The sequence below is a fragment of the Diadema antillarum genome, unplaced genomic scaffold, assembly GCF_040938485.1.
Source record: "Diadema antillarum isolate AM-2024a unplaced genomic scaffold, OU_Dant_1.0 scf00000103, whole genome shotgun sequence".
In the NCBI taxonomy this organism is placed as follows: Eukaryota; Metazoa; Echinodermata; class Echinoidea; order Diadematoida; family Diadematidae; genus Diadema; species Diadema antillarum.
Genome location: NW_027270992.1, coordinates 3464772 through 3473365, shown reverse-complemented (window position 1 = coordinate 3473365; position 8594 = coordinate 3464772). Strand labels below are relative to the sequence as shown.

The 8594-nt window shown below is 38.4% G+C and overlaps 1 long non-coding RNA gene across 1 annotated transcript in view; it reads left to right on the top strand.

Moving 5' to 3' along the window:
- The first annotated feature begins 257 nt into the window (after positions 1 to 257).
- Positions 258 to 8594, top strand: part of LOC139718941 (uncharacterized) — a 67678-nt gene continuing 59341 nt past the window's right edge. Inside the window, exons 1-2 of the long non-coding RNA XR_011710055.1 lie at positions 258 to 637; positions 1523 to 1877. This is a non-coding gene — a long non-coding RNA (uncharacterized lncRNA). The remainder of the gene's footprint in view (positions 638 to 1522; positions 1878 to 8594) is intronic.

The following is an 8594-nucleotide window of genomic DNA, read 5'->3' as shown; positions in this document are numbered from 1 at the left end:
CTTCTAATCTAATATGATTCTATCAGGCATTCACAACAGACAAATAAAGGAAAACCATTAAGTTTTCATGTATTCAGAAAGAAGAGTTTCACATTAGAGCAGTCCTATGAGATCAGTTTCATAAAGTCATAAATCTTCCATAATTGCCAGGTTTAGCACCTTGTTGTCCTAATGCTTGTGGGAATGAGATGTGTCATATGTGACAACAATAGGAATTCAACATTGCTTGCGAGACTGCTCGTGGGTCTAGCTGTGAATGTTGCCATGTTTATTGGCAGCAGCTAGTCTGTGAAGTTTGTTTTGTCTTTGTCTGCCTTTGTCCGGAAGAGGGTGTGTCTAGACGCGATTGTTGTCGTCCTACCTGCACCTAGAGCGTGAAGCCTAGATGTGAGACTTGTGGACGCAATGCCAGGCTAGTGGAGGTTGTCGTCAGGGGAGTTTGAAGGAGATCTCTTGCAATTTCTGTCATCGCAGAGGAGTGCATCTTGCTTAGACATCGACTGGCAACCCCCTTTTCCTGTACACCCGTCCTCACCCAGCTTTCAGGCGAAGGCCGGTTGGGGAAAGCGATACGCAGGGTGGACGGAATTCCATCTTAGCTGGTCAAGGGAGTAGGACTCCACCCAATGACCAACTGGTCAGTCCTTTGTCTCCCGTGGCCTGACCTATCTCTTCTTCTTTATGTCTCTCAGTCAGTTGATTGGTCACATGATGTTGTTGAGGGCTGTCAGACTGTCTACTCTCCACCATAAATGCATTTTATGGTTTTTGTCTTCTTCATAGACTGTCATTTAGTTTATACAAACAGTGCAGATAAGGTATCAGAATTTTCTCTTTTTTTATTTCTCTGTGTGGTTTGTTTGAAATATACACTATCTTCTTTTATGATTTGATGAGAAACGTCTTTATTCTCACTGTGAAAAGTGAACAGTAAAAGTGAATTTTATTATCATTGTTATTATCATTATTCATTTATTTTTTGCTGTGCTGAAATGTAGGCTTTTGTCCTTTACTGTTTATCTTGAGGTCAGTATTGCATTGGAAATTTTCTGTTCTCTGTTCTAAATTTCAAATGGTATACCACTTCTAAAGATTTATCGTAGGCAATTTTGCAATATCACTTTCAAAGCTTACTACAGTACTTTTATTGAATATGAATGTACATGTACTCCCTATGAAATACTAAAGCATGTCATCGTTGAAAACGTTTCATTAACATCACAAATCTTCTGAAAGAAGGATCAACACAGTTTTGGCAGACATGTGTATGTAGTCATATTCTCCTTCGAGAAGAGGCCCCTATGATACAATATTGATAATTTTTATTTTGTGTTCTGAATCATGCATCAGTTTCAACCATAAAATAAAGAGGAAAAATATGGGTTGAACTTTGAGGTATTTTTAGCATGGGACCAATCACATAGGATTTATTTTCACTTGAAATTCTGCATTTGAAAAACTTCCAAAAATGTTCATTTGATGCCTATCTTAAGCCCTTTAACTTCGTTTTTTTTTTTCCTAGCCAGGTCAGGTTGAATGAAGCGTCCAGCGGGGGCCTGAAGTCGGTGCCGTGTTTTGACAGGAACTGACTGAGATTTGATCTTACAGCGTCCAGGGAGGCACTTCACAGCTTCGGTCTGCCAAATTCCACAACCCGATGGATCCACGTCCTGGCACATACCAGAGAAGAAGAAGTCGAAACGGGAAACCTCGGTCTTGACTTGAAGCTGAGTCGTAACCAGCGGGAGGTTCCCCTTTGGTGTGGGAACCAGTGATAACACCATTTGCAAGATTTCATCTCTGACTTTAAAAAAAAAAAAAAATCATCTAAGGTGCGCTTGGTTGCAGTCATCTCCATCAGAACCAAAAGTTGACAGGTAAGTTGCCTTTTTCATTTCCTGTTCAAACGGCCAGATTACTGAGGTGTTCAAATCACCAATGAATAAATATATTTCTGAGGCATTAGTCACTGACTGTTCAACTTGCCTGATTTTGTTAAGTTTATTTATATAGGTACACGAAAGCAGTTTACATGCATTAGTTGTTGTTTTATCTGCAAAGCGTACAATGAACTTTATTTGTCAGAAACAACTGCTGTCTTGCTGTAATATTTATGAATCTCTAGACAGCTCTACTGTATTGGAGTGAGCACAACATTGCATGGATATTTTTCTCAGATATCAAGTATATACAATGTTAAGAAATACTCGTGTCAGTGAACAAGTAAAGTTCATTGAAATTGTCCACTTGCAAAACTTTTATTCCATAAAAGTTTCCACATTTACAGTAAAGTCTGGCATTAGATTTGAATATGTTAAATAACTATCTAATTGTTTTTAGTTTCATTAACTATCAAATTGTCCCTTGCGGTTTGTGTTGATCTATTTCCTACTGTGTTGCATGGAATAGCTTTGTCCATGAGCAACTAAAAAGGCCTCAAATCTACTTTTGGTTGTGAATGTAGAGTGAGGTATCTGAATTTAGTGTCGTTTTGTTGAAAGAATGTCTCGAGGCTTTTTGCAAAGTATTTTGAGATTTGAATGTGAGATCTTCAAGCTGAGGATTTTTTTGCTAGCTGCACGGAGTCCAGTGCCCCATGTTGATATGTGACCATAAACATACAAAATGTGGGCTTATGCAGTTTGAAAATTGTTGGCTTTTTGCATACAGCTTAAAGTCTCTTGCTTGTCTGTTTGTTTTCATTTTTCATTTGAGAAGATGGCTGGATAGCCCATAATTATTCAGCTACACTAAACTGGTCTTCCATGGGGTCCAGTTGGATGTGAGGTGGACCACTTCACCGGATTATGCACCCTGCTCTTTGCAATGAATGAATGGAGTGGGATCTTTTATATGCATGGGTTGTGACTGTCTCAAACACAAGACCTCCATTCTTTCTATGTAATTGATTCTCGAATTTGCAACACATAACCCCCCCCCCCAAAAAAAAAACAAAAACAAAAACAAAAACAAAAAACAAAACAAAACAAAAACAAAACAAAAACAAAAAAACAGAAAAAAAACAAAAAAAAAAACCTTAAAGTTCTTGTTTCTATCTTAGTTGGAATATTTTTTTAAATTTCATAGTGATTTTTATTTTTGCAGATTTGATTTTAAGCTAACCAGTTCAATTTCATCTTTTCTCCAGTGGAAGATGTCCAGTGATATTCAGAGGTGTTTTATTTTCTGAAAACAAAATTTTAAAGATAACTGATATTTATTATTATTGTCTTGGCCAATTTATGTATAAACTTTCTAATAATTTGTTGCTGTCTGTCTTCACAAGCATGTTTGCGAGAAACCGCTCGTTCCATAAATATCCAACTCGTCACTCAGATGAATTCCATCTGCCTTTAACTAGAACAATGTTTACACAATCTATATTTACATTTGCTGGACCTAAATATTGGAACAACCTTTCTAACAGTTTGAGGACATCTCCAAGTTTAAGTTCTTTTAAGAGTAATCTGAAGAAAAATATTTTGAAAAGTTATAAGAATTGTTGATTCTTTATTGATTGCAAAGAAGTGTAAAATCCAACCTTATATTCTATTGGAATTACAGCTAAGCGGCCCCATCCATCCACTACCTCTCGTGTCCTTCTATTTTTTTTTTTGTCTTTTATCTTCACTCCACGCATTAAGCTGCTTTCTCCCCCCCTCTCTCTCATACACACACACACACACACACACACATACTATTTTGTTTCTCTCCTCTCTTTTCCGGCATGACAGCGACTTAGTGTAGGGATTTGTTCAGGGTTTTTGTTTCGGATAAGTTAGGTTATAGGTCTTTTTGTCTTAGTTTCTTTGTTTCATCCATTTTCAATGCTTATCAGTCTATCACTCATATAATTTCTTGTATTACGTGTGGGGGGAATGCAGCCTACAAGCTCAGCTTTTTAGCATTCCTCCCCATTTCCAACATTTTCCTATACCTACAATAAGTACAAGTTTTCTGTAAATTTATCCTTTACTTTGTATGATGAAATTTATGCACTGTATTCAATTTTTGTAATATATTTATATGTTTTTGTTGGAAATGAAAAATAAATGAATGAATGAATGAATGAGGTCTATGCTAATTAATAATGACAGAGTGATTAAAGTTCTACAGCAGTATACTCCCAGGCATTGTTAGGGAAAGAAAAATATTCTCCCAACATTAAGAAAGCTATTCCAGAGACATGCCCATTGGTTTGGATAAACCTGTGATATCAACAGCTCCTTGACATTTGCTCCTGCGACAATTACTCCCATGAAATGTCTGCATGCTAAGCCAAACAGAAATTTTACCCACAAGCACAACCCTTGTGCTAATCCTAATCCGCACATCAAACTAAATCTAAAACCCTATCACATCCTTACCCTAACCCTTAGTCCTTTGAGAAAATAAGACTGGGGCAATTGTCGTAGGAGCAAATGTCGTGTCATCGATTTCTACTGACTCGCTCTTCCCTCTGAGAATCCCAGTCCTTGCGGGATAATCTACATTATACCAAAAGTAGTGAAAGTGGATGACCATTTCAAGGATACCCATCAAGGATTGTATTAGCTATCCAAGTACATCTCATCTTGAGTCTAGCCTAAGTACCTGCGACTGCGCCCCGTCGATTGGTGTGTGCCTCGCCTGGCACATCTCCATGGCAACCACAAATCTCTACACACGACCTCGATCTTCAGTCAGGGGTAGACGTTGTTCCTTTCGCGACTCACCACCTTCTCTATCCCTTCCCGTTCGGGAGAGGAAAAGAGTTTGAAAAGCCTGGTACTCATCAGGCACGTATCTGCTAATCTCAGTCGTTGGCTGCGCCATTTAAGACACTTCGGCAGACTCTAATGGACAGCAGCCAATGGAGCTCCCTCTAAACGCTCCGAAATCTAATTATGGCAGTAATGACGCTAATTTCCTCGTTATCAGAGGTGACCTAACCCGCCATGAGAAGTCTAGGTGGTGGTTAATGGGAGCAAACTGTTCGAAAGGATTCAGACGTGATCGGTGTATATCTGAAAGAGGAAAATAGGACACACAGTTTGCATCAAAAAGTCTTACCACTTTAGGTAATAAGGTTGGCTTATATGTCATGCTAAGAGATGATATTTGATGTGCTACTATTTCAATTAGCAATGCCATATTCTTAGATGGTAATCTTTTGTGTGAGTATATAATGATTGTGTTGTTAAATTAAATTACTTCTTTGATGGCATCCTTTTTTTTATTAACTCCCTGCTTGCCTTCTTGTTACTATATATTCTCACTCTTCGACAAAATGCCATGTGTACTTTTCTTTCAAGAAGTCACATCACTTGATTTTACGCTCAGAATCATGTCTACTTTACGCATGAACTTGTGTTTCAAGGACAAGTCCACCTTCGTACACGTGGATTGAGTGAATGCAGCAATACTAGTAGAACACATCAGTGAAAGTTTGGGGAAAATCGGACAATCTGTTCAAATGTTATGAATTTTTAAAGTATCTGCATAGTCATTGCTGGATGTCATATGCGTACAACCATATAAAGAAAATAAAAAGAGAATTTCACAAAGCTTTACTTTTTGAATAAAGTGCATATTTCTTCGACTTGTTACTGACATATATTAAGGGTAATATTATTTCCCCTACCTTCTGAAAGAGAGAAGTCAGGTGTTCTTTTGTTATGCAAGAAAAGTGAAAATATGTTGAATTTTCTTTATTCTTTCTTTATATCGTTGTACTCATGTGACATCACAAGCTATAGTAGTCTTCTCATCCAGCCTTGAGTGAGCAGAAACTTCAAAAATTCATAACTTTTGAACGGATTGTCCGATATTCCTCAAACTCTCAATGATGTGCTCTACTAATATTGCTGCATTCACTCAACCCACATGTCGATGAAGGTGAACTTGTCCTTTAATACAAGGTGACAAAGTTTATTTGTGGTTTGTTTCATTTTTCCATCTGAGAAGATGGCTTGATAGCCCATATCGAGCTGCACTAGCTGGTCTTCCATGGGGTCCAGTTGGGTTCTGTGGTAGGGTCACTTCATCGGTTTATGCTTGTACCTTACTTTTTGTGACATATGAATGAAGCAGGAGCATGAGTTGTGACTCTCTCACATACGGGACCTCCATTTTATGTCCTGTCTGAGGGACAGAGTGTTTTGCTTTTTACTGGAGGGGGTGGTATGATTATACACTACATTGTTGAATTGAAATGAGACAGATTGAAAAAAAAAGAAGAAGAATATTGCAATGTACAAATGTAGTTGGAAGGAGCATGAAATGTAATGGTTTTTCAGCTAGAATCAAACATAAGAATTATTGTGTGAATTCCTGGTATGAATCACTGCATTGTTCAGGCATGTTATTGGGGGGAAGTCTTATTAGTACTCAAAGAGTTTCTCCTTTGTGATACCAAACTAGGCAATTAGGGTAGTGCATCCCAGATGGATGATATATTTTTTTCCTGCGAAACAGAGCACATTTTGTGCTTAAGTTACCCCAGTTTGCACGCAAGATGTTGTTTCTGGCATCGTGATAACTGTTTTGGCCGGTACATCTGAGTGCTTGATTCACACCTTTGCTACAAGACAAACAGACAAAGACTGTGTCTCTATTCTTACTCATTTTGATGATGTTTGCACGCAATCACCATCACCTTTGAAGAATAATATTAAAAAAGAAGAAGAAAAAATACAGGAGAGGAAAGAAAAATAGAGCAGAGAGAAATTATGGGGTTGAAGCCAGATAGAAAACATATGTGGCAGAATGACTGATATAGATCTATGCATCATACAGTCTCACTATCCAAGCTAACTTGTGTGTGCCAGTGATGACAGCTTTACTCAGGAATAGCAGAAGCCAAGTTTTGAAACTTTAGTTTCTGAGAAAGAGGACAAAATTTAGTTCCATGAATCAGTATTTTGTTTGCAAATGGAGCTGGTATAGATGTGTACATTGCATGTCATTATATCAATTGTCATCGTGTTCATCACTGCATCTAGGATCACATTCATATGCCAGGCGAGTGAAAGTAAGTCACGCTGTTTAGCAATCATCAGACATGGGAACAGGACACAAAAGGGTGATAATACCCTTTAATATGCTCTAATTGGACGCATGCTTTGTTTCCATAGAAACTCCCTGAATAAATGATGCAGCTGGATTTATCTGCCTGGTGGTAACTGTTGTGTACGAGACACAATGACTGACACAATGACTGACAAACGCATCTTGCCTTGAGGTGCCTCATTTAATTCTGTTTCTGTTTGTAGGTGACTTGAAACTGTGCCATTTGAGGTCAGCTAAAGACCCCCAATTTCACATGTGCCTGGGATAAGTAAGGTCTGTACTTACAACTGTACTTTGCAATTCAACCAATTACGTGTATTTGAGGGAAGCAGAGGTATTTAGGTGTGTTGGCAACCTGTTACTGGAATGTACTATTTTTTGAGAGAAGAACAGGGCCTATGTTATACATACAGTGCTTTTGCAAGTTAATGTGCCATATATAAAAGTGAAGGAAGCATCCACTCTTTACCCTCTGTTCAGACGCAGGCCAGTTTATACCAAAACTCGATGTATAAAGAATCATCGTGTAGCCGACAGACCGTTCAGACGCTAATCTCGACCGTTCTGGAAAACGTCGTATGTGCAGTTTCCCACTGCACATGCTGTTATGGTCATGAGTGACAGCTATGGGGTCACCCTCACATAAAGCCCCGCCCAGATATACCGTTCTATGGTCGCCATACGTTCAGACGCACAATGGACACGATGGAATGCTGATTCGTTATTGAGTTCTAGTTCCAAACGATGCTCTGACTATTGTTTTGTTATACTTTGTTTTGTTAGTCAGCGTTCAGACCTATAAATTCATCGTATAGCTATACCGTTTTGGTATAGCTACGATTGTATACCGTTCTAGTATGATTTTTTTTTTCATCTGAACACCCTACAAGTGTGCTGTGCTGTCCTCTGGGTGGTTATTAACACTTTATGAGCCTAGACACTCGCCCATATATTGCCTTTCATTGGCATCTAGTAATTAACCCATCCACGACTTGACCTTGGTGTAAAGTTACCAAGCCTGCTCAGGCTAGCGATGTTCTCCAGTTCAACACGGAGGCCATGATGACAAAAATGGAGTCAGAAAAATCAAGTACTGTAAAAGTAAATATTTTCGCGCTCGGCTGGGTAAGAAGAGTTTCGCGTGTTTTTAATTCCGCGGAATCAAGACATCAACTACTGGAACATATGGCAGGCAAAAATTTTCGCATGCTTTTATTTTCGCGCTAGTTTCAGGTTGCACGAAATGCGCGAAAATTTCAACACAGCAAAAATTTCCACTTTTACAGTGATCTTATATTCATTAAAATTAGTTTCCATGAATTTGTATCAATTGGCAAAGAAAGAACAAAGAGTAGAAAGGGTTGAATGGTCATATGATTAAATATTGATGTTTTATCGTCTGCCCATTGGAGGGCCATTCACACTAATAATGATAGTGGTCGTGACATTAGAATTGTTTCAAGACTTTGGTGTGAGGCAGCTGTACCAAATGCCACCCCAAAAAGTGTCAGAATTATTACAGATCACAGTATGATCTTATGTCA